General features: G+C 42.3%; 1 pseudogene; it reads right to left on the bottom strand.

The window, feature by feature from the left end:
- Positions 1-922: 922 nt before the first annotated feature.
- Positions 923-26050, bottom strand: part of LOC149183932 (subtilisin-like protease SBT2.3) — a 68644-nt pseudogene continuing 43516 nt past the window's right edge.

Below are 26050 nucleotides of genomic sequence, written 5' to 3'. Positions count from 1 at the left end.
ACGAAATGAATCTTCCCAGGCTGATTGTCGTTTTGACAGGAACTCATTCTCTGCAACATAGTATTATTCAACATCTGGCACCAGTTCAAGTGAAGAGGAAGAAATTAGGCACATATTAACTTTCAAGCTCAAATCTGAAGGTACTCTATCTCCAGCTATTGGCAAATCATGTCCAAAACTGTTAGCATGCAAGGATGATCCTAAATTTCCCAATAAACCTGTAGAGTCATGAGGTTGAGCGACAATAGTTGAGGCCTTATTATTTGCCAATCCCTTAAACGCCTTGGTCATATCAACAGTCGTTCTTGAAGACCAAGCAGGAGAACTCGAAGAGCGCTCAGCAACATTACGAAAGTTGTTATATTCTTTGACACTCAGCCTTTAATTCAACGTTCTTGTTTGCATATGCACTATTTATGGAGATATCTGGATTACCGGATGAAGCGTGATTTCCATTCGTTCTCCAAATAAATTTTGATGAAAGCTTCACATCAGACGGTGTGGAACATCGGTTGGTCTCTTTTATTTGTTTCTTTGCCATGGTAGATGTCTTTGTGGCGTTTCGGGCTTTGACTTATCACCTTCCCCATTTGAATCAAAACCAATTTTTTATAATCAGCATCCAGATGTCTAGTTTTGCAAGCATATCTCCCAACGTGTCCTAAGAGCATTTCATAGCCGCTATATGCTCTATATTATTTCCATTCTTTCTGCTGTGGAAATGCTGTAGCTTCTCCAAATTCCTCTGGAAATTCAACACATCTGTCATTGTGCGACAGCTGTAGTCTTCTCAAATTAGGAAATTTTTTGCAGTCCTTTATAAACATTGGCCATGGAGTCATCGTATTGTAACTCCAGGTCCATGAGGTTCTGAAGTCCAAATATCCATTTGGGTACCACGCATTTAGTCAGACTAACTGTTTCAAGGTGTTCCATGACTTCCAAGCAGAAGGATTCTTCCAAAGCTAGGTGCAGTACTATTACCGGTGGCATTGAGGAATACTGTAAGCTTCTGGGTCTCCCAATGTGAAACTGTAAATGATGTGGGTGCAACAGAAACAGAAACACCAAATGGCGCACTCCAAAGAGCCTTGTAACTCTCATTTACTGCTATATTCAGAAAGCTCCTCTCAATGGTACGAGAATTGATCAAACTAGCTACTGTGATTGAAGGAACGTTGAGGTCAGAACTAATTCCAACGTTTGAACTACATACAACACCGGTGTAATTGAGAACAAGAGGTGCAGATCCATTTATGGTACATAGGAACACAATATAATTTTCATAACCTGCATTGAAGATGAGTCTGGGATCCAAGGCAGCAGTTGGATTCACAAATCCACTTCCCATGTCAAAAGGTGTGGTTGGAATTGCATCGGCATCTGGATTGTTGTAGGAATGTTGTGCCATAATTGGTAACCCTTGATTGTCATTGAGTGATGCAGTGGTGGATAGTACAGAAGCAATGGCTGCTGGGTTAAATTTGGGGTATTTTTATTTCACTAGAGCTGACACTCCCGCTATATGAGGTGCTGCCATGGAAATGCTGTAGCTTCAAATTCAGTTGAATCTGTGCCAACAGAGTTTCAAGCAGCCCAGATGAGATTACCAGGAGCTATTATATTTGGTTTCAGTATATCTGTTGCATCTAAAAGATTGTCCTGTGGATTGGGTCCCCTTGAAGAATAATACACGACTTTGGGTGCTTTCTCGCTGTAATCTGCTTTCAATCCTCCAAGGACTCTGGCAACTCCTCCAAACTTAACAATGTTGTTAGATTCATCTCTAGTTATGGAGTCACTGTAGTATTTCAGAAAAGTCTTAGAATCATCTGAAGAGGAAATGATCAATCCCGACATCGTCAAAGGGACTGGATTGAACGGAAACCCAACCACAAAAGGGTCTGTGTAGAAGATGATGCCCACTGCACTCAAATTGTTAGCAGTCATAACTGCTTGTCTCACATAAGATAGACCAAGGACAAACCTTATTGTGTAGCTACAGATCAAGATGTTTCCTTCAACTAGATGTTGTTCCAGCTCACTGGGATCTTGGCATTCATTGGCATACATATCATCAGTTCCATTCTTCTGGGCATGAGTTGCAACAACTAGACTGTACATATCATCATCATCTGTTCCAGGAGCAAGTCCAACTCCTAAGATTGTGATATTGTTGCCAAGAACTATAGAATTATTATAACTATGATCATCGGTAGCAACTCCCGCTATGAATATCCATGGGCTGAAGGGCCAAATACTCTTTGGAAAAGGTCCAGCGTTTTCCTGCAGCTTGAACGACAAATATTCCAACTTTCACAGCAGACAATAAAGCCATGTCTATTTGGTTAAAGAAAGTCGCAATCCCAGAAGGTGGCCTGTTAGGTATGGTTGATAGAGACAATATATCAACCCCATCTTGAGTTGCCTGGAATAAACATGTGCAAAGACTCGCCAATTCATACTGTTGTCTATCAAGAAGACGTCCACTGATCTATAGCTGCCACAATATTTGCATTCTAATTTTGGCTTTCGGTCCTTTCACCATTTAAACTCCAATGTTTTCACTTCTAAACACATCATACATGAATAAAATCACTGAACAGGCCCTATTGACTTATTTGGAGAAGAATTGAGCTGAAACAAATTGAGTTTTTGATGAATCGATGATGAATTTTGGCCTTAGGGCTCTGTGCGCCGTGCGCACTCCCAGTGCGCCGCGCCTGTTGAGTGCGCCGCGCCTGGTGAGTGCGCCACGCTAGTGTTAATTTTACACTGCGGAGGAGCACCCCATGCGCCGCGTGGCCCATGTGCGCTGCGCCTTCTTCCTATGTGCCGCGCAGCTCCGTTTCAACACAATCGGCCTCTAAAACTTTGTTTTTTGCCCTTCACAGCTTTCCTCTTGGGTTTTGACAATTTCTTGCAATTCAAATGGATTTGATGACTATGGGAAATATATCATGTATCAAAAGGATTTTATTTCTCGCTTCTGTCTTTGTAATGTGTCAAATGTGGCATTTTCATTTTTAATACCCACTCTGTTATGCTTGCTTTCCATACTGATTTTCTAAGCTTTGAGCTAATGAACTTGGTTTTTTTTTTTTTACAGGGATATTGGCGTTGATGTTTGGCAAAGGAAAACCAGAGCCTACTTTGAAAACTCCATGGCGGAAAAAATACATGATTATTACAAAAAATGAATTCGACAATTTCTTATTCAAAACAGAGTTTTGAACAAGAAATGTCCTCAAATGTGTTTGATGATGAATTTTTGAACTAAGAACCTCTTCGAAAACCATCCTCATGGCCTGCGGGCATTATTTCCCATTTCTGGAGACAAAAACCTAGACTCAAGAATTAAAGTGACTCTTTTTGACCAAAATGGAATTTGACGACTGCAAATGACGAGAAATGAACTTTGGTGAATTTGATTTTGACAAAGGACTGACAAGACTGAGTCTAACAACTGCCACGATCAGAAAGTTCAAGATCATGAAGAGAGGCATCCTCATGATCTGACGAATCGCAAAGAGGGGATGATGGAAAATGAGAAATTTCACCCTTTATGTTTCTATAAAGGTAAGATGAGAGATTGGGAGGATCCGGGAAGATAGATTTGTCCTCTCCACTTTCAAATGAAAAACTGGCATTCTACGAATTTTGCGAATGATCGAAGTAGAAACATTTGAAAATGAAATTTGACAAGATTGAACAAAAATAACAGAATCGTGGAAGATGTCAGTATAAAGCAGATGAGGTCTAGACAGAAGGAGTTCATCCTTCACAGCAAATTTTCGTTTAGACTCCCATGCATACTCATCAAAAATGATATTGTAGGTTGGTTTTTCAACACCAACTCCATCCAGAACCTAATCCTCATGAACATCACAAGAGAGATTCGAGATAGATGAACACAACACACCAAAGTCTAGAGGATCAGGGGGTCTGAAGGATAAAGGATGAGGAGATAACACTTCAACACGGTCATCGGGGATACATTCCAAATCTATGCATAAATTTAGAGCATGTGGGATAGGAGGAGATGGTGAAATATCAACAAGTGGATTCCCAACTTCTCCCACCTCGACCTACAGAGCTAGAGTTGTTTGATGAGAAGGGGATGGAGGTTCACTTGAGACAACAACCTTGTCCATTTCATATTTAGGATCTCTAACACAGAGGTATGTTGGGAGAGGTTCGAAAGATTCTAACACATGTGGATTTTGAGACACATGAACAAGATATTGAAATATTTCATCTAAGAATTACCGGTCAAGTTCATCTTCAGGAAATTCAAAATTGTAATTAACAAAATGATCATGAAAACCTTGAAAAGATCTGTCAGGTATTTTTGCAATGTTAATTGTTTTTTATTAAGATATTTTCAGTCATAAATAATGAAAGCACAACATGATTCACCAAAATATTGCTTTAAAGAGTGTATAAAATCTTCTAGTAATGTGTGACAGAATTTCTTTGCGCGCCCTTTCTACGTGAGAGAAAACAACCCACAGGAAACTTCCTCAGACTGGATATCATGCATGTCATAAAAACCAAGAAAAGCAATTGCATGCCTAAGCAAGGTTATTCCACCCTTGCCATTGAACTTAATTCGGGACAAGTCATTTAAAATTCTCACTGGCACTTCAAAATGTGTAGAGTTGGAAAAACATGTTGGGGTTATGATTTGGGAAGAATTCATGAAATATGTGCAGAAATTCAAAACAGACTTCAAGGGCTTAGCTTGTCATCTGGACCTCCTTCTAGCACAATAAATGTTGACGGTGTTGGACCCACCAAAATTTAGAGGATCTCCCCAATATGAAGTCCCAACTAGACCTCACACCATTTGGAGTAGGAGTCCCAGCAGTGGGTAGTAATGTAATGCCTTGATCGTGGTAGTGCGCAGAGATAAGTGTTATAGCTTTAGGGGAGATCAAATGTGTGACCCTATGGAGATTCAAGTGCAATGCATGAAGGTTCTAATACATAGACAGGAAAAGAGAGTATGCCCCTTGGAACCTTGTAATAGAACGTAGCTTGAAAGGAACACACAAGCGAAATGACATCACAAGCTAAAATGCAGAATAGTCCATAAGTTAAAGTTATGAGTTAATCCAACAACATGCATTCAACAAGATTCGTACAAATTCATATAAAATATTTCATAAGAATATGAGTAAGTTAAATAACATACATTGGTAATACAAAAAGAGTATTCCTACTATATTAACAACATATGCATGAAAGCATGTTGGCTCTAGTTTTATTATTATAAGTGAATGTTTCATCCATACATACACCATTGATGACCACTAGCCCCAATAGTGGAACATTACAGTCAAGAACATCTACTCCTCCATAGAATTATACTCACTCTACACTATGGGGAAGCCAAGGAACTTCACAATAATCCCAACCCTTTTCTAAGCCTAAGCTAAGCCAAAAGCTTGGCTCCCAAAAGCCATTTACATGAGTTATGAGGTTCTATTTATAACAAGAGGGGGGTGACTCTTCAACTCCCCCTTTGTGACCTTTGGACTACCCTCATGACTTTTCAGCCTATTCAATAGATGAAAAATTACATTACATGGTGACTTTTCATATTCCAATATTGACACTTCAAGTTTCTCTCCTCCTCAAGTCTTGTTCTTCCTTCAACTTCTTCTTTGTCTCTTGCAACTTCATTTCTGCTTCTTGCAACCTCTAATTTTCTATATTCCTTTGCTTTTCTCTCATGATCCACTACTCCTCATTTCTTTTGTTTCCAAAGCTACATTCTTGAGGATAGGATCTACCTTCATCTTGCATATTTTCTCTCCCTCTTGATTGTCAGTGGTATTCCTCTTTCCCTTGTCCTAAACTGGATTGATGCCTTCTATTGTTGTTGTTGTTGCTTCTAGATTTGTTGATGCCTTTAGAGTAGTGTTGGCTTGAAGGGGTCTGACCTAGGTTCAGTGTTAATTAGCCAAACAAATCCCTACACTATTGGCCCTTTTGGCATAAGCCCACAGAGCGCGAACCAAAGTCTCACCCGAAGCAGTATGGGGTGGTGTTGGAACCAAGTTTTCGCACCCTGAGATGGTTGTGATGTCGTTTGATTTCTTCTGTCCCTTCCTTCATGCAGGTGATCTCGCTCTAAGGCTTGTAAGACAAACCCTCTATTCCGGCTTTCAATACCTTTGCGAAAGTATATGATCAACCATTGCGCAACCCTAACTTGTGGCTTGGGTACATCAGCGTGCCGTGTAGATTCCTCAATTATCCTAAGTGATTTGCTTTATCTTATCCAATTCTTGAAGTTATTACTGCGTAATCAGATATTTGTATTTGCATTCAATTATTCAATGTAACTGCATTCATTCACACATCATATAAGCTTAATAAAATTTATACACAAAACATCCAAACCCATCAACAGAACAAATACACAGAAATTGCAAAATAACTCCTTTTATTAATATCCTCCAAGTATTACAAACTCTATTCACCCTGCGCACACAGCTGCAGGGGTCCGTGCACTCAGTTGTTGACTTCGACCCTAAGCCTCTGTGCACTCAACTACAGAGCCTCTACCTACACTACAACCCAAGACTTAGATTTCTTGCTCTAAGGCTATGACTCTCTTACATGTTGTGTCTCCCAACCTACTTAGAGCTTAGCTATTTTTATACAATCCCATGGTGTGTGGACCATGGGTAGATCTCTTACAGCTGACTTTACTTTACAAAACTAAGGGCGAACTACCCTTTATAACAAATAACACCTTCGCACTCCGCAACCATAAAATTCGGAGTCTTTACAGTGATATTACAAAAATTGACTTAAACATGGACTCTTAGCCCCAAAACTTCCCTTGGGGGATCCTGCTCCCAACAAGCCCCCAACACAAACATCATGACTTGCCCTCGAGTCACTCAGTAGGTGCAAGATCTTTGCGTGAAGCCCGTCTAGCTCGACCCTGATGACCGCAAATTTGGTCGTGCACTGAGGTGTTTCCTGCTTCGCATCTTCAATTGTTTTCTCGGTTACTTCCCCTGTGCTGTCAGCCTAAAGTTGTTGTTGCATCACTTGCAAAGTCGCAAGATTACCTTCAATGTTTCTTGTGATTGCATAAGCTTCATCCAGCGAAGGCTTTAGTCACACCTTTAGCACTGCTTCCTTGTGCAGCGCCGTGTCCACTAGTTCCTTTAGCTGCTTAGCTTCCTGCAGCTTGGCTAACCTCTGTGTCAGCGCAACTATTCGTGTTGTGCCCTTAACTTCATCATAGCATTGTTAGAGCTCATGTGCTTCCATCTCTATCATCTGGATGTTTGGGTCCTCCTGTAAGCTGGCCAGGACCTCAAATGATTGTTTGAACAACTATTGTAGTTTGCTACTGCACTCTCCACTGTCGTGACTGCTTCTGTGACAGTGGTCGCCCGTTGTTCCTTTACTTCTAGTGGTGTTGAAGGTTGGGCCCTCAATTGGAGCTCTGTAATTTATAGGTTTAGCTCCAACTGAACCCGTGCCATCTTTTTCTGAGTGTCACACACCCCTATGGCCAATTTGCAAATGTGGACCTCGACTGGCTCCTCCTCTAGAATAGCCAACTCCAAGACCATTATGCATGCCTCCTCCATGACCTGTAGGATCTTCTTACTCTGGTTGGTCGCCTCAGCCTCAGCGGTGATGGCATCATTCCTTTGCAGGGCCATCTACTCGTTGTTTATCTTCTGTTCACTAATCACCTGGAGGGCGCGGTGCTCACGGGCCCTCATCTCTGCAATGACTCCATCCTACAAGAGGTGGAGTGCTTCGTGCAGGAGTGCTACTAGGTTCAATCCCACTCCCTTCAAGGTGTTGATAGTGGGCCTGTCAGCCTCATTTTCTGTTGTCAGTGCTCCATCTGGCAGCACTAGCGCACTAGAAGCCTTCATGTGTAGCATATCGGCAGCCTCTGATGTGCCGATAGCCAAGCTAGTAGACACTGTACCAACTTGCGATGCGCGGGTTTGCAACACCTGCAGTCCAGTGTCGATGGCCCTAGGATGATCTGTTGTTGCTTTTCGAATTGCTACGGGGCCTTCATGGTGACATCTTGAACTATGTCACTGATGTCATATAAGTCACCCTCTGTCAATGTGATAGGTCCAGTGAGGTTTTGGTTGCCTTGGATTTCTTTCTGGACCCTCCCTTCTCCAGCTCTCTCGAGCACTTAATGCGGGTGGACGTCTCCTAAGGGTCCGCACCATGTTGCTCTATGTCCTCCTCTTCGATCTCAGGTGAAGGCAACTGCGCGCCTTTGTCAAAGCCCCGCTCTACGCCACCTATTTGTTTTCCTGCCTCCTTTCCTATCTGCTATGCTTGGGCCTTCTCAGTGGCCTCCTTCTACCTCTTTTCAACCAACTGTGCCATCTTCAGCTTGGCCTCTTCCTTCTTCTTTTGCGTGGTGGACTTGCTTCCACCCACCGCTAAGTCTATGGTGGTGCACCTTTCCGCCAGCCATTTATCCAACACCGCATCAATGGCATCATCTATGGCTAGGTACGGCAAATTGTACCACTTATGCGCAAGGTTCTTCTGCGCCCTAATTGAAATACAATGGAAATTAGCCTTAAACTCGACATAGCTCTATAGGTTAGTGTATACCATGGGCGACAATCTCGGCTTGTGATTGATAGCCATCTTGATATTATTTTCCATCAACATCCAAAACATCTTGCTATCCCAAACGTGCTCTGCATCCTTGGTCACCCACAAAGAAGCGTACTTCGCTGCTCTAGGAAGGTCTAGTGCGACTAAGGGGAATTGGCTCTCTTCTGGTAGCTCCCATGCTACAAGCACGATCGATAGCAAGAGCCACGCGTAGTGGAAGGTCTTGCTTTTCTCTTGTGCATCGTGTTAGTTCGTCATGAACTCTCCATGAAGGTAGTCTAACCAATTAACTTGGACTCCTTCCACGCACTACTGTTTGAGTGCAACGAAAGGTGTCGGAACCTCATCAGCATGGCATTTCTGCATCACCTTCCCTGCAAGGATTTGCATTGCCATCTTCACAGCAAGGTCACAGATGCTGGAGATAGCGTACCCACATGGCTTCTTCACCAGTTTGAACTTCTCCTTCATCGATTTTGTGAGCGCCTGCTCACCATCCTTTCCACCAAAGATCATAGCTAGATTTTTGCCTGTATATGGCAGGTGTGTTACTCTATGAATCAACATATCAGTAATGGGTATTGGCTCCTCCAGCCATAGACACCCATCATGCACCAAGCACAGTAGCTGCTTGATGACCAAAACTGTCATGTGGGTGCAGTTATGGTGCGGCACCCAAAGTAGGTTGAGTAATCCTGCCTTCTATACTCCTCTAAGCCACTTTCGCGGCTCCAGTGCAGTCATCCCCGTATTCGTGTCTATGATGTGGCACATAAACTGTTCGATCGCCAAGTGCAGGAACTTCTTATGGTCCACCACATCCCTGTCTTCGAGCTTCAAAATCGGCACCTGTGCCAAACACGGACTGTCAAAAGTGATTTCATCTGGTAATAGAGGGGTTTGCAGACGAGTCTTACTTTCATCAATGTCCTTTGGGACCTTGGACTTAGGCTTGCACAGAGGGACATACTTTGAAAATCGTGTGATAGGGTCCACACCCTGGGCTTTAACCTCCTCTATTTCCACACCCACATCCTCATCATCCATGGGGATGTCTTCAATACCCTCCTCTTCTATCTCTAGGTTTATGGCCTTGCCTTTCTCCTGGGCAGTGGGCTTTGGTGGGTTTCATCTTGGTGACGCATGCACCAGTATGGCAAGCTGCTTTCCCTTCTTTTCTTTCATGGTCTCCTTGGTTGGGGTTGGCTTCGGTCTTAGCGTTCTCAGGGATTTAGGGACCTTCGCCAACACTTCGGCCACTTTTGGGGTAGCTACTTTGGCCCCCATATCAATTTCCTGCACATTCTCCTCGGCTACCACTCCTTTGGTGTTCATATCTTCTACGTGTGTTGACATGATGCTATTTACTAGTGCTTGTGTCTCCTTCTACAATTTTTCAAATGTCGGACTCGCTACAGATCTTAAAAAAATTCACAGTTCATGTGCACTTGAGAGCGCAAAAACTCAATTCACAAAATGCCAAGTGTTTTTCACTAGATAGCTACTTGTAATTTATAGGGCATTTTGAATTCAAATCTGACTGTTCCCCCCAAAATCGGTTCATTAATGTTGGATTGGCAGCAGATTTTCAAGGATCTAAGCCATAAATTTCATCTTAAATGTCAGTCGCCCGCTCCATTTGGCCTCACTTCTGCCATCTTTTTATGAATAGTGACTTTAATGATCACTTTCCAGCCGACCTGTGCAATTTATCCCTGGGTAGCGCAGCTCCCTTGTTGGGAGTGAGATCCCCCAAGGGAATTTTTGGGGCTTAGAGCCCAGATTTTGGTCAATTTTGTAATTCCAATGTAAAGACTCCGCATTTTGTGGGCGCAGAGCACGTAGTTGTTAAAGAGTCATAGGATTGTCTGCCCTTATTTTGATAATGTAATGTCAGTTGTAGAATATCTACCCATGGTCTGCAGACCACGGGATTGTATAAATAGAGCGAGGCTCTAAGTAGTTAAGGCAACTAATTAATAACAGAATATCTAAGGAAGAATGATGTATGCGAGATAGTGCTGAAGTGTAAAGTCTAGTTTGGGTCGTAGCATAGGAAGAGGCTCTACAGCTGAGTGCATAGAGGCCTAGTAGTCCACAGCTGAGTGCGTGGACCCCTGCAGCTGAGTGTGCAGGGCGAGTCGAGTCTGTAAATAGTGGAAGTATTAATAAAGAGAAGTTTCTATCAATTTTGTGTCTTTATTTCATGTTTTATGCATCTGTTATATTGGGTATGAATTTCACTTTTATTGCTTATATGATGCACGAATGTGTATAATTGTATTGGCTAAGTGAATGCAAGATAGAATATCTGTTTACGTGAAGATAATCAAGACCTGTTAATAAGATAAGTAAGATACTTGGCGTAGTTTAGGAGATATCGCAGTTCGCTGCCTTAGCAGCACGAAAGGACTTCAACCCCTAGTTAGGGTTGCGCGAAAGTCAATTATAACAAATCGCGAAGGTACTGAAGGGTAGAACAGTGTGTGAAGCAACCTATGGAAGGTAGGTTTAGTTGGACTAAACCAACATCACATCCATCTCAAAGGTGCGGAAACTTGGTTCCAGCATCCCCCCATACTACTCTAGGTGAGACTTCAGTCCACGCTCCACGGGCTAATGCGGAAAGGGCCAGTAGTGTATGGATTTATTTGGCTAAATAACTCTAAACCTGGGTTAGGCCCCCATAAGCCAACAAATGGTTCCGTTGCTGGGACTGGAATCTGCATGAGAGATGTGTGATGTCGTATAACTGCAATCCAATTAAGAAAGAAATCAAAGGCTGGTTGGGCAGAAGAATTCACAAGTTCATGTCACAGGAGAACAGAAACTCATGACTATCAAAAGAAGAGTGGCTAGACATCTACCTGTATACAGAGATCCATGAAATATTTTTCACGTACTTCCCTACTAAGCTATACGAGTGGATCACGAAGCTAGCAGATAACCAAGGAAGGTGGAAACTTGACAGTTCTATTGTATGGACCCCAGAGCTACTGTGGAGATTGGAAGCATCGGAGGATAAGATTGCACACACCATCGATCATTAGCTTGATTTCATTATAGGAGGATTCGTTATTGAGTTCACGGTTGACATCTCAGTCAGCTATAGTAAGGCAGAGCGACACTTTCTCAAAGGACTGCGAGGTAAGTATGTAAAGTCTTTGAATACTTGGATTAAAATGTTGTTGTGCGAAAAGTGGGTTATGCAGTTACCTTGATGTTTGTGGCTACGTGAAGTGGAAAGGTTTATAGGAATGAAATAAAGAAGGGTCCAGAAAATAGCCCCTTGATTTCAACTCCATGAGGAGACAAGGAAGAGCTCACAAAGGTCTCTCCATGAAGTTCTATTCATCTGATAAGACAAAGAATTCTATGAATACCACCTCCACCCACACCACCACTAGCTTCACCTCCATCACCTCCATCGTCACCCGTACCACCTCCACCACCACCATGATTTAGTATGGCAAGCACAGTGAAGTTTCCTGTGTTCAAAGGCTTTGGAAACTAAGATCAGGACCAATTCTAGTTCATTGTAAGGGTTGTATGGGAAGCGCAAGGTGTTACAGATGACCATATAAAGAAAGCAAATGCTGGTTAGTGCCCTGCAGGATCGCGCGCTAACTTGGTATATTAAGTACTCCAACGATAACCCAAATGCGAGAGTCGTGGATATCCAAACAGTGCTAAATAGAGAATTTAGCAAGCCTAAATCTGAAGTGCAGTCGATCATTGGATTTAAAGAGATTACGATGCTACCAGGTGAGACTCCTTAGGAGCTAGATTAGAGGCTGAAATGTACAATTCGTGAAGCCAATATGAATCTGATAGATGGAAAGCATCGCGAGTGGTTTGTAGCTTTGCTACTACCACATTTAAGGAGTGCGTTATCGTAGTAGAAGATAATGAATCAGGAAGAGACCTTAGATATTTCTATGAGGTTACATGAGACCCCGATGCAAGATCCTAATTTGGGAGTTCAAAAAATCCACATGCAACTGAAGAATCTGTGCCTTGAGATGCAAATTCTGAAACAAGACAAGACGATTCGACCAGAAGTGCGCAAAGAAGTGTGGTGCGTAAAATGAAAGAGCTAGGGTCATGACAAATACCACTACCTGGTTTTTACAAATTACCTCACAGGAGGATGATCGATGCCTTTAAGGCCGGAATCTTAAGCAAGAACTAATGTGGCACTTTCTTTGTGGTGCGCGATCTATCAAATAGCTGGAAAACATGCCACAAACAATTGTCACTTGTTACAGAAGTATACGCAAAATTCGCAACAATTGTTTTGTAACTTTTGCAGGTCAATGGGACATGACGAGCATACCTACAGAAGTTATGAGTTGATGATGGATAGAACCCCCACCTATAGGGTTTAGGCTGAAATGTGGCCCCTTGACCAAAATGCAGGAATGACACAAACAGGATTTCACGAGCGCAGATGAGGCCGAGGTGGAGGAGGAACTGGTAGAGGTCGCGGACAGTTGATTTGCTACAAGTGCGGAGGGCCAGGAACCTATGCCTGTGATTGCACCAATCCAACGCACCCGTTGTGTAAGTATTGCATGTTGTTTTCTCATGAGGCAAAATATTGTCCTATGCTGATAGCTAGGATACGCGACAAAGGAGTGCTACCACCTCCCCTGACTCAGAACCTGCAGATGATGAGGTCTGAGCCACGCGAGGAATACTCGAATGTAAAAATTGTTCTCCCAAGTGGAATTTCGATGAGAGATGATAAAGGAAAACAACCAGAAGATAGTACTTGGTTTCACAATGCTCTGGCGAAGGAAGCAGAGTTTGATTTGGAGTGTGCTTGGGAGACCTTCATGGATGCTAAGAAGAGCTTTGTTGATACCTCCACTTCAGGAAGAAAAGATAAACCAGAGCTAGAAATGGACACATACATGCTGACAAATTTCCTTGAAACATTAATGAAGTTACTTCGTGACAGTAAGGCTATGAAAGGATTACAAGAACTCATCAACAGATGCGTTGGGACTGTGCCAGGAGAACCGCGCGTAGTCCAGAAGATTGGAAAACATAAAACAAGAACGAGACGAGAAATGAGACTTACCATGTAGATCGGAAAATATGAGATGGATCAAGTCATTCTAGATTTGGGATTAGATGTGAATGTCCTACAAAAGGAGACATGGGAGAGAATGGGAAAACCTATGCTGCAATGGTCTCCGATTCAGCTGAGAATGGTGAATCAACAGAAAATAATACCTATGGGGTGATTGCAGGGAATAACTGCGGATATTGAGGGAGCGAATGCACTAGCAGATTTCAAAGCAATAGAGATTGTTGATGACAGCAATCCCTACCTCGCGCTCCTAGGAATTGACTGGGCCACTAATATGAATGGGGTAATTAATCTGAAGAAGTGAAAAATGATATTTGAAAAGAAGTCACTCCGCATAATTATAACCCTAGACCCTGTTGAAGGATCGTGCTATATGGAGTTGGTCCAGGTTTATGAGAGTGATGATGATCTGGACTACATCTACAAGATAACAGTGCAAAACCAAGACTAGGTGAATCCCACCTCGGATGGACGGATTACATGGAAGCGTGAAAGTTCCTGCACTTCGGATTCTAACGAAGAAGTAGAACAATGGCATAATTAGTTACAAGAAGTAACTACGTTGAATTGTAACATGATGACCCAGTCGTTGCACTACATGTCGATAGAAGTGAGAGATATGCCTACCTATGATGGTCTAGATGAGGTAGATACCTTCTTGGATGCATTTGAAAGAGAGGTGCTGGAAAAGAAACACTTCTAGGCCTTGGATTGGGTACTGCACGCTATGCCTGCGAGATGGTGGGGTATGCACAAAGGAAGCTTTGATGATTGGTGCAAATGTAGGAGAATGATGCGCACATGATTTGAGAAGCCTAAGGTGTGATTGATAGACAAGTATGATGGGCAAGATGATCTATGCGCACATTTGGCCAAGTGGACGCAGGCCTATGGAGAAAATCCACAATCTAAGTGGGTGCACCTGTTTTGTCATACCCTAGATGTTATACCAATGAACTAGTATATAGAAACAAAGCTTCACCATGGGACATGTGAATAGGATATCCTATGCGAAGGGTTCATAATGACCTTCAGTTTTGACGATGGTTGGGACAGTATTGATGAAGTGCTACAAGAGGTAAAAGTAGCCATCTTTAGGATACCGAAGGAGTTGGTAGACTTGATTCAGCCTAAATGGGCTACTCAGCTAAGTCGTGTGCTGGAATGTTATAATGTTACTACTGAAGAGGAGGATGAGGATCTGCGAAATATTAACATTCTAGAAACAAAAGGCCATTACGAGGTTCATGGACCACAGATTGAGAACCCTAATATAACCGTGCCAATGAAAACTAAGCAGGTAAACATTGGTATGAAGGAAAAACCCAAATTCACAAAGATCAAAGACTACTGGGACAACGCAATGGTGGATAAGGTCGTTGAATTACTCCGCGAATATCAGGACTTCCCAACCAAGTTTACGGATTTGAAAGGAATAATCGGAGATCTAGGAATGATGAAGATCACATTAAAACCCGACACAAAGCTAGTTAAGCAGAGGCCTTATCGCTTAAATCTGAAATACAAGGATAAGGTCCTCATAGAACTAGACAAAATTCTCACAACATGCATCATTGAGCTTATGGAAGAATCTGATTGGGTAAGCCCAATGGTGGTACAAGAGAAGAAGCAGAAGGATGAGATAAAGATATGCGTGGATCTTAGAAAATTGAATGACGCTTGTGTGCATGATCCATTCCCAACTCCGTTCACGGATGAAGTGTTGGACAATTTAGGAGGTCAGGAAGCATATTCTTTAATTGATGGGTTCTCAGGGTACCACCGGATCAAAATCGCACCGGAGGATAGGAGCAAGACAACCTTCACAACTGAGTGGGGTTTCTTTCAATATATTGTCATGCCGTTTGGATTGAAGAATGCCCCATCTATATTTTCACACGTGGTTGTTGCGACATTCAAGGAATATATTGATAAGTTCTTGGAGGTCTATTTTGATGACTGGACTGTATTTGGGCTGGTTAGGTGCCATGTAGTGAGCTTGTGCTTGATGCTAGATACCTGCCAAAGATACCAAATCACACTTAACCTCAAGAAGTGTTTGTTCCTCGTTCCTTTTGGGAACCTATTGGGGCATGTGGTTTGTAGAAAAGGGCTGATGGTAGACCCTACGAAGATCGCGGTGATTCTAAACTTCGAAGAGTCAAGAAGTGTGAAACAGTTGAGCGGCACTCTGGGATATACGGGATATTACAGAAATTTTATCAAAGGAAAGATGAGTTGCTGAGGTTTAGAAAGAAGGCTCCAAAATCGAGGCTTAGGAAACATTTTGGAGGGTGGTTATAGCTACTACAACATTGGTGACACACTAGTAGAACTCCAGCTCTCTGTATGGACCTTGTCTCGTGCAAAGTGAGTCTAACTCTTCTAGAAGTATTGTTTGCTTCTTTGATTATCATAGCTTCTTCACTTAGCTTGAGTTAAATATTTAGTCCCCACCACTCTCTTTATCAGCAACACACATACCAAGCCAAGTCAAACTAAGTTGTTTCAATTTGGGATGAGGGGTATATAGATGTACAAGTAAAATAGAACCTTTTAGTTTCATCTTTGGTGTTTCTCTATTGCCCATAGGCCTAGAAATTACCATGGTGGAGTCACTTCAGGAACACAAGAATTGTCCCTCTACTAGTGAGCATGGACAGAGTTACTTGCTTCACCTCTCTACGTAGGAATCATTTCTCTTCTTTCGCCCTTTAATATTTTTTTTCATTTTCCATTTGTTCAAAGAACTATGCATAGACACTTATTTATTTCATGAGGTGGAAGAGGGATCCCAACTTACTGAGAGCAGAAGAGGTTATCCCTTTAGACAAGGATATTTATATATACCTCTGACATACTTGTTAATATTTTCCCCCTATCCTTAATCTACTTGACTGAGTTGATAAGGGTTAACTAAAAATAGAAAACTGATTAGAGTAGGCAGCACTAGTTAAGAGTGCAAGAATTTTTCTTCCACCATGACTCTCTCTAAAAGGAATGTATTTTCCATTAGGGTATCATCAACTAGAATAAATGAAAGGTTCACATAAAGAGGGGGAATAGACAGATAAACAAGTGTTGATAGTAGTACAAGTTACTCTTGAAATTCACCCTGCCTATCTAAGAAGCCAAACACAGTTTAATGCAAACACTAATCTATAGGTAAAAAAGAAAACAAGCAAAGGAAAGAAGTGGGAAAAGAAAAACAAAGTAAATAAAATCAGTAAACAAAAGACAAAAAATGAAAATACTCCTACTCCTAACCTAAGCAGAACATGGGCCAACTCACATAAAGTGATACTTCCAATGCAGTCATCGGTGCATTGGTTGGCCCATGTAGGTAAGGGCATGAATGTCAAGAAAGATATATGAGCAAACCAACAAACAAGAAAGATAAAACAATCCAAACTAGAAATTTTGAAGTTTGAATGTATTCGCAAAAAAATAGCAATGAAAGGCACTCTACGGATGTACCATGGTGTCCTGACACATTACGAGTGGAAGACAAGCATGTACACACTTTCGAACTTGACAGATGAGCAAACATGAAGAAAGATGAAACATTATGCTTTGCAACAATGCTTACTACGGATGACTCCTCCAATGATTGAGCGATAAGATTGTGTGTTACAAATGGAGGATGAGAAAATGGTATGATATATTTATTTCCAATTTGAACAACAGAATGACGAGGAGCTTGGAAAGATTCAACACAATTCTGATCCAAAGTGGAACTGGCCTCAAGGCTACAAGAACCTAACATAACCATCATCTCAGGCTGAAGTGCCTCGACAACTTCAGGAGGTTCCAATTCATTATAATATGGATCATCAAATACCGATGGCTTAGAAAGATCAACAGTGGACAAATAAAAATCTTGATCGAATGGATGTATGAAAAGATCATGACTGCCATGATCAAAAAGTTCAAGATCATGAATAGAGGCATCTTCATGATTTGACGAATCGTAAAGAGGGGATGATGGAAAATGAGAAATTTCACCCTTTATGTTTCTGGAAAGGTAAGATGAGAGATTGGGAGGATCCAGGAAGATAGATTTGTCCTCTCCACTTTCAAATGAAAAATTGTCATTCCACGAATTTTTGGAAAGATCAAAGTAGAAACATTCGAAAATGAAATTTGACAAGATTGAACAGAAATAACAGAATCATGGAAGATGTTAGGGTAAAGTAAATGAGGTGTGTATAGAAGGAGGTCATCCTTCATCGCAGATTTTTTTTCAAACTCCCATGCATACTCATCAAAAATGATATTGTAGGTTGGTTTTTCAACACCAGCTCCATCCAGAACTTGATCCTCGTGAACATCACAAGAGAGATTCGAGATAGATGAGCACAACACACCAAATTCTAGAGGATCACTGGGCCTGAACGATAGAGGATGAGGAGATAACACTTCAACACAGTCATCGGGGATACAGTCCAAATCTATGCATAAATTCAGAGCAAGTGGGGTAGGAGGAAATGGTGAAAGATCAACAGGTGGATTCCCAACTTCTCCCACCTTGACCTATGGAGCTAGAGTTGTTTGATGAGAAGGGGATGGAGGTTCACTTGAGACAACAACCTTGTCCATTTCAGATTTAGGATCTCTAACACTGAGGTATGTTGGGAGAGGTTCGAAAGATTCTAACACATGTGGATTTTGAGACGCGTGAACAAGATATTGAAATATTTCATCTAAGAATTACCCATCAAGTTCACCTTCAGGAAATTCAAAATTGTAATTAACAAAACGATCATGAAAATATTGAAGAGATTCATCAAGTGATTTTTGCAATGTTAATTGTTTTCTATTAAGAGATTTTTGGTCATAAAGAATGAAAGCACGGCATGATTCACCAAAATATTTCTTGAAAGAGTGTATAGAAGCTTTTGGCAATGTGTGACACCATTTCTTTGCACACCCTTTGTACATGAGAGCAAACAACCCACAGGAAGCTTCCTCAAACTGGATGTCATGCATGTCATAAAAACCAAGAAAAGTGATTGCATGCCTAAGCAAGGCTATTCCACCCTCAGTATTGAACTTAATTCAGGACAAGTCATTTAAAATTCTCACCGACACTTCAAAATGTGTAGAGTTGGAAAAGTATGTCGGGGTTATGATTTGGGAAGAATTCATGAAATATGTGCATAAATTCAAAACAAACTTCAGGGGCTCAACTTTTCATCTAGACCTCCTTCTAGCGCCATAAATGTTGACGGCATTAGACCCACCAACATTTAGAGGAACTCCCCTATATGAAGTCCCAACTAGATGTCACACGATTTGGAGTAGGATTCCCAGCTATGGGTGGTAGTGTAATGCCTTGACCATGGTAGCGCACAGAGAAAAGTATTATAGCTTTGGGGGAGAGAAATTGTGTGACCCTACGGAGATTCAAGTGAAATGCATGAAGGTTCTAACACACAGAGAGGAAAAGGGAGTGTGCCCCTTGGAATCTTGAAATAGAACGCAGCTTGAAAGGAACATATGAGCGAAATGACATCACAAGATAAAATGAAGAATAGTCCATAAGTTAAAGTTATGAGTTAATCCAACAACATGCATTCAACAATATTCGTACAAATGCATACAAAATAGTTCAAAAGCATATGTGTAAGTTAAATAACATACATTTCCAATACAACAAGAGTATTCCTACTATATTAACAACATATGCATGAAAGCGTGTTGGCTCTGGTTTTATTATTATAAGTGAAAGTTCCATCCATACATACACCATTGACGACCACTAGCCCCAATAGTGGAACATTATAGTCAAGAACATATACTTCTCCATAGAATTATACTCGCTCCACGCTATGGAGAATCCAAGGTGCTTCACAATACTCCGAAGCCTTTTCTAAGCCTAAGCTAAGCCAAAATCTTGGCTGCCAAAAGCTAATTACATGAGTTATGAGGTTCTATTTATAACAAGAGGGGGGTGACTCTTCAACTCCCCCTTTGTGACCTTTGGACTACCCTCATGACTTTTCAACTTATTCACTAAATGAAAAATCACATTACATGGAGAATTTTCATATTCCAATATTGACACTTCTAATTTCTATCCTCCTCAAGTCTCATACTTCCTTCAGCTTCTTCTTTGTCTCCTGCAGCTTCATTTCTACTTCCTGCAACCTCTAATTTTATCTCTTCCTTTGATTTTCACTCCTGATCGACTGCTCCTCTTTTCTTTTGTTTCGAAAGCTACATTCTAGAGGATAGGATTTGCCTTCATCTTGTAGATTTTCTCTCCCTCTTGACTGTCAGTGGTATTCCTCGTTCCCTTGTCCTGAACTGGATTGATTCCTTCTATTGTTGTTGTTTTTGCTTCCAAATTTGTTGATGCCTTTACTGTAGTGTTGACTTGAGGAGGCCTGACCCAGGTTCAGCATTGATTATCCAAACAAATCCCTACACTATTGGCCCTTTCGGCATTAGATCGTGGAGCACGGACCGAAGTCTCACCTGAAGTAGTATGGGGGGATGTTGGAACCAAGTTTCTGCACCTTGAGACGGTTGTGATGTCGTTTGATTTCTTCTATCCCAGCCTTAGCACAGGTGATCTCACTCTAGGGCTTGTAAGACAAACCCTCTATTTTGGCTTTCCATACCTTCACAAAATTTTACGATTGACCTTCGCGCAGCTGTAACTTGTGATCAAGTATTTTCAAGCTGCTATGGTAGCGTGCCATGCAAATTCCTCAATTATCCTAAGTGATTTGCTTTATCTTGTCCAATTCTTGAATTTATTACCGTGCAATAAAATATTCATATTTGCATTCAATTATTCAATGTAATAGCATTCATTCGTGCATCATATAAGCTTACTAAAATTTATACACAAAATATCCAAACCCATCAACAGAAAAAATACACAAAGTTTGCAGAATAACTCCCTTTATTAATATCTTCGAAGTGTTACAGACTATGTTCACCCTGCGCACACAGCTGCAGGGGTTCACGCACTCAGCTGCGGACTTCGACCCTAGGCCTCTGCAAACTCAGCGGCAGAGCCTCTACCTATGCTACAACCCAAGACTTAGATTTCTTTCTCTAACGCTATGACTCTCTTACATGTTGTGTCTCCCAAACTACATATAGCTTAGCTCTTTTTATACAATCCCATGGTTCGTGGACCATGGGTAGATCTCTTACAGTCGACATTACTTTAAAAAACTAAGGACAGACTACCCTTTATGATGCATAACACCTTTGCACTCTACGACCACAAAATGCAGAGTCTTTACAGTAATATTACAAAAATTGACTTAAACAGTAGTGTTGGTTTGAGGGGGCCTAACCTAGGTTCAACATTAATTAGCCAAACAAATCCCTACACTATTGGCCCTTTCGGCATCAACCCATGGAGCGTTGACTGAAGTCTTACCCGAAGCAGTATGGGCGGATGTTGGAAACAAGTTTCCGCACCCTGAGATGGTTTTGATGTCATTTCATTTCTTATATCCCTACCTTTGCGCAAGTGATATCACTCTGGGGCTTGTAAGACAAACCCTCTATTCCAACTTTCAATACCTTCGCGAAAGTATATGATCGACCTTCGCGCAGACCTAACTTGTGGCTCAGGTACTTTCGTGCTACTATGGTAGCGTGCCGTGCAGATTCCTTAATTATCCTAAGTGATTTCCTTTATCTTGTCCAATTCTTGAAGTTATTACTGCCTAATGAGATATTCATATTTGCATTCAATTATTCAATGTAATTGCATTCATTCACACATCATATAAGCTTACTAAAATTTATACACAAAATATCCAAACACTTCAACAGAACAAATACATATAAATTGCAGAATAACTCCTTTTATTAATATCTTCCAAGTGTTACAGACTATGTTCACCCTGCGCACATAGCTGCAGGGGTTCACACACTCAGCTGCGGACTTCGACCCTAGGCCTCTGCACACTTAGCTGCAGAGCCTCTACCTATGCTACAACCCAAGACTTAGATTTCTTTCTCTAATGCTATGACTCTCTTACATGTTGTGTCTCCCAAACTACATTAAGCTTAGCTCTTTTTATACAATTCCATGGTTCATGGACCATGGGTAGATCTCTTACAACTGACATTACTTTACAAAACTAAGGGCAGACTACCCTTTATGATGTATAACACCTTCACACTTTGTGACCATAAAATGCGGAGTCTTTATAGTAATATTACAAAAATTGACTTAAACAGTAGTGTTGGCTTGAGAGGGCCTGACCTAGGTTCAACGTTAATTAGCGAAACAAATCCCTACACTATTGGCACTGTCGGCATCAGCCCACGAAGCGTTGACTGAAGTCTCACCCGAAGTAGTATGGGGGGATGTTGGAACCAAGTTTCCACACCCTGAGTTGGTTGTGATGTTGTTTGATTTCTTCTATCCCTGCCTTTGTGCAAGTGATCTCGCTCTAGGGCTTGTAAGACAACCCTCTATTCTGGCTTTCAATACCTTCGCAAAAGTATATGATTGACCTTCACGCATCCCTAACTTGTGGCTCAGGTACTTTCGTGCTGCTATGGCAGTGTGCCGTGCAGATTCCTAAATTATCCTAAGTGATTTTCTTTATCTTGTCCAATTATTGAAGTTATTACTGCTTAATCAGATATTCATATTTGCGTTCAATTATTCAATGTAATTGCATTCATTCGCACATCATATAAGCTTACTAAAGGAAATTTATACACAAAATATCCAAACCCATCAACAGAAAAAATACACAAAAATTGCAGAATAACTCCTTTTATTAATATCTTCCAAGTGTTACAGACTCTGTTCACCTTGCACACACAGCTATAGAGGTCTGTGCACTCAGTTGTGTACTTCGACCCTAGGCCTCTGCGCACTCAGCTGTAGAGCCTCTACCTATGCTATAACCCAAGACTTAGATTTCTTTCTCTAAGTCTATGACTCTCGTACATGTTGTGTCTCCCAAACTACTTAGAGCTTAGCTATTTTTATACAATCCCATGGTCCGCAGACCATGGGTAGATATCTTACTGCCGACTTTAATTTACAAAACTAAGGGCAAACTACCCTTTATGACACATAACACCTTCACGCTCCGCGACCACAAAATGCGGAGTCTTTACAGTGATATTACAGAAATTGACTTAAACATGGGACCTTAGCCCCAAAACTACCCTTGGGGGATCCCGCTCCCAACAAGCCCCCAACACAAACATTATGACTTGCCCTTGAGGCACTTGGTAGGTGCGGAGATCTTTGTGCGAAGCCAGTCTAGCTCGACCTTGATGACCACAACTTCAGTTGTGCACTGAGCTACTGGTTGCTTCGCATCTTCAACTATTTTCTTGGTTACTGCCCCTGTGCTACCAGCCTGAAGATGTTGTTGTGTCACTTGCAGAGTCACGAGCTTGCCTTAAATGTTTCCTATGACTACATAAGCTTCCTCCAACCAGGGCTTTAGTCACGCCTTTAGCACTGCTTCCTTGTGCAGCGCTGCGTCCACCTGTTCCTTCAACTGCTTGGCTTCCTGTAGCTTGGCTAACCTCTGTGTTAGCGCGATGGTTCACGTTGTGCCCTTAGCTTCATCATAGCATTGTTAGAGTTCGTGCGCTTCCATCTCTAGCCTCTAGATGTTTGGGTCCTCCTGTAAGCTAGTCAGGACCTCAAACGATTGTTCGAAAAACTATGTGCAGTCTGCTACTACACTCTCCACTGTCGTGACTGCTTCTATGACAATGGTCAACCACTATTACTTTACCTCTGGTGGTGTTGAAGGTTGGGCCCTCAACTGGAGCTTTGTAATCTGTAGGTTCAGCTCCAACTAAATTCGTGCCATCTTTGTCTGAGTGTCGCGCACACCAGTGGCCAATTTGCAGATGCAGACCTCAACTAGATCCTCCTCCAGAATAGCCAACTCTGGGACCATTCTGCATGCCTCCTCCATGACTTGTAGGATCTTCTTACTCTGGCTGGTAGCCTTGGCCTCAACGGCAATGGCAGCATTCCTTTGCAGGGCCATCTACTCATTATTTATCTTCTGTTCACTAATCACCTGGAGGGCGCGGTGCTCACGGGCCCTCAGCTCTGTAATGACTCCATCCTTCAAGAGGTGGAGTTCTTCATGTAGGAGTGCTGCCAAGTTCAATCCCACTCCCTTCAAGGCACTGACAGTGGGCTTGTCAGCCTCATTTTCTATTGTTAATGTTCCATCTGGCAGCACTAGCACACTGGAAGCCTTCATGCACAGCATATCGGCAGCCTCTGGTATGTCGATAGCCAAGATGGTATACATTGTACCAACTTGCAACATGTGGGTCTGCAAATCCTGTAGTCCAATCTGGATGGCCCCTAGGATGAGCTGCTGCTACTTTTTGAATTACTGCAGGGCCTCCACGGTGACATCTTGGACTATGTCACCAATGTCATATAAGTTTCCCTCCGTCAATGTGATAGGGTCCAATGAGGTTTTGGTTGCCTTGGATTTCTTTCTGGACCCTCCCTTCTCCAACTCTCTCAGGTACTTAATGTGGGTGGACGTATCTTGAGGGTTCGCGCCATGTTGCTCTGTGTCCTCCTCTTCGGTCTCAGGTGAAGGCGACCACACACCTTTGTTAGAGCCCTACTCTATGCCACCTATTTATTTTCCTGCCTCCTTTCCTGTCTGTTATGCATGGGCCTTCTTAGCATCCTCCTTCTTCCTCTTTTCGACCAGTTGTGCTATCTTCAACTTGGCCTCTTTCTTCTTCTTTTCTGTGGTAGACTTGCTTCCACCCACCGCCAAGTCCATGGTGGTGCACCACTCAACCGGCCATTTATCTAACACCACATCAATGGCATCATCTGTGGCTAGGTATGACAAGTCGTACCACTTCTGCGCAAGGTCCTTCCGTGCCCTGATTGAAATCTGAAGGGAATTAGCCTTAAACTCGGCATAGCTCTGCAGGTTAGTGTATACCATGGGCAACAATAGTAGCTTGCGGTTGATAGCCATACTGGTATTAATTTACATCAAGATCCAGAATATCTTGTTGTCTTGAATGTGCTCCGCATCCTTGGTCACCCACAGTGAAGCGTAGTTTGCTACTTCAGGAAGGTTTGGCGCGACTGAGGGGAATTGGCTCTCTTTTGGTAGCTCCCATGCTACAAGCATGATCGACAGCAAGATCCATGCATAGTGGAAGGTCTTTCTTTTCTCTTGCGCTTCATGGAATTTCGCCATGAACTCTCCACGAAGGTAGTCTCACCAGTTAAACTGGAATCCTTCCATGCACTGCTGTGTGAGCGTGACGATAAGCGTCGGCACCTCATCGGTATAGCACTTCGCATCACCTTCCCTACAAGGATCTGCATTTCCACCTTCACAATGGGGTCGCAGATGCTAGAGATAGCGTACCCATGTGGCTTCTTCACCAATTTGAACTTCTCTTTCACTAATTCTGCGAACACCTACTTGCCACCCTTGCCACCAAAGATTATAGCTATATTTTCACCTATATACAGCAAGCGCATTATTTTGTGAATCAACATATTAGTGATGGGTATTGTCTCCTCCAACCATAGACACCCATCATCCACCAAGCACAACAACTGCTTGATGACCAAAACTATCACGGGGGTGCAGTTATAGTGCGGCATCCATAGCAGGTTGAGTAACCCTGCCTTCTCTACTCCTTTGAGCCACTTCTGTGGCTCCAGTGTAGTCATCCCCACATTTGTTTCTATGATGTGGTGCATTAACTGTTCAGTCGCCAAGTGCGGGAACTTCTCATGTTCTGCCAAATCCCAGTCTTTGCGCTTCAAAATCGGCACCCATGCCAAATGCGGGTCGTCAAAACTGATTTCATCTGGTAATAGAGGGGTTTGCAGGGGAGTCTTACTTTCAACAATGTCCTTTGAGACCTTGGACTTAGGCTTGTGCAAAGGGACATACTCTGGCAATCATGTGATAGGGTTCACACCCTGGGCTTCAACCTCCACTATTTCCACTCCCACATCCTCATCGTCCATGGGGATGTCATCGATATCCTCCTCTTCTGCCTCTAGGTTTATGGCCTTGCCTTTCTCCTAGGAAGTTGGACTTGGTGTGTTTCGTCTTGGTGATGTACGCACCAGTATGGAAGGTTGCTTGCCCTACTTGTCTTTCATGGTCTCCTTGGTTGGGGTTGGCTTCGGTCTCGTCATTCTCAAGGATTTAGGGACCTTCGCCAATACTTTGGCTACTTTTGGGGCAGCTACTTTGGCCCCCATATCAATTTCCTGCACATTCTCCTTGGTTGCCACTCCTTTGGTGTTCATAGCTTCTGCATGTGTCAACATGATGCTATTTA

The sequence above is a fragment of the Pinus tabuliformis genome, chromosome 3_2, assembly GCF_031772625.1.
Source record: "Pinus tabuliformis cultivar Carrire ecotype Pingquan chromosome 3_2, CPIR1, whole genome shotgun sequence".
Lineage (NCBI taxonomy): Eukaryota > Viridiplantae > Streptophyta > Pinopsida > Pinales > Pinaceae > Pinus > Pinus tabuliformis.
Note: the sequence above shows the minus strand (reverse complement) of the source record. Positions and strands in the feature narration are given on the sequence as shown.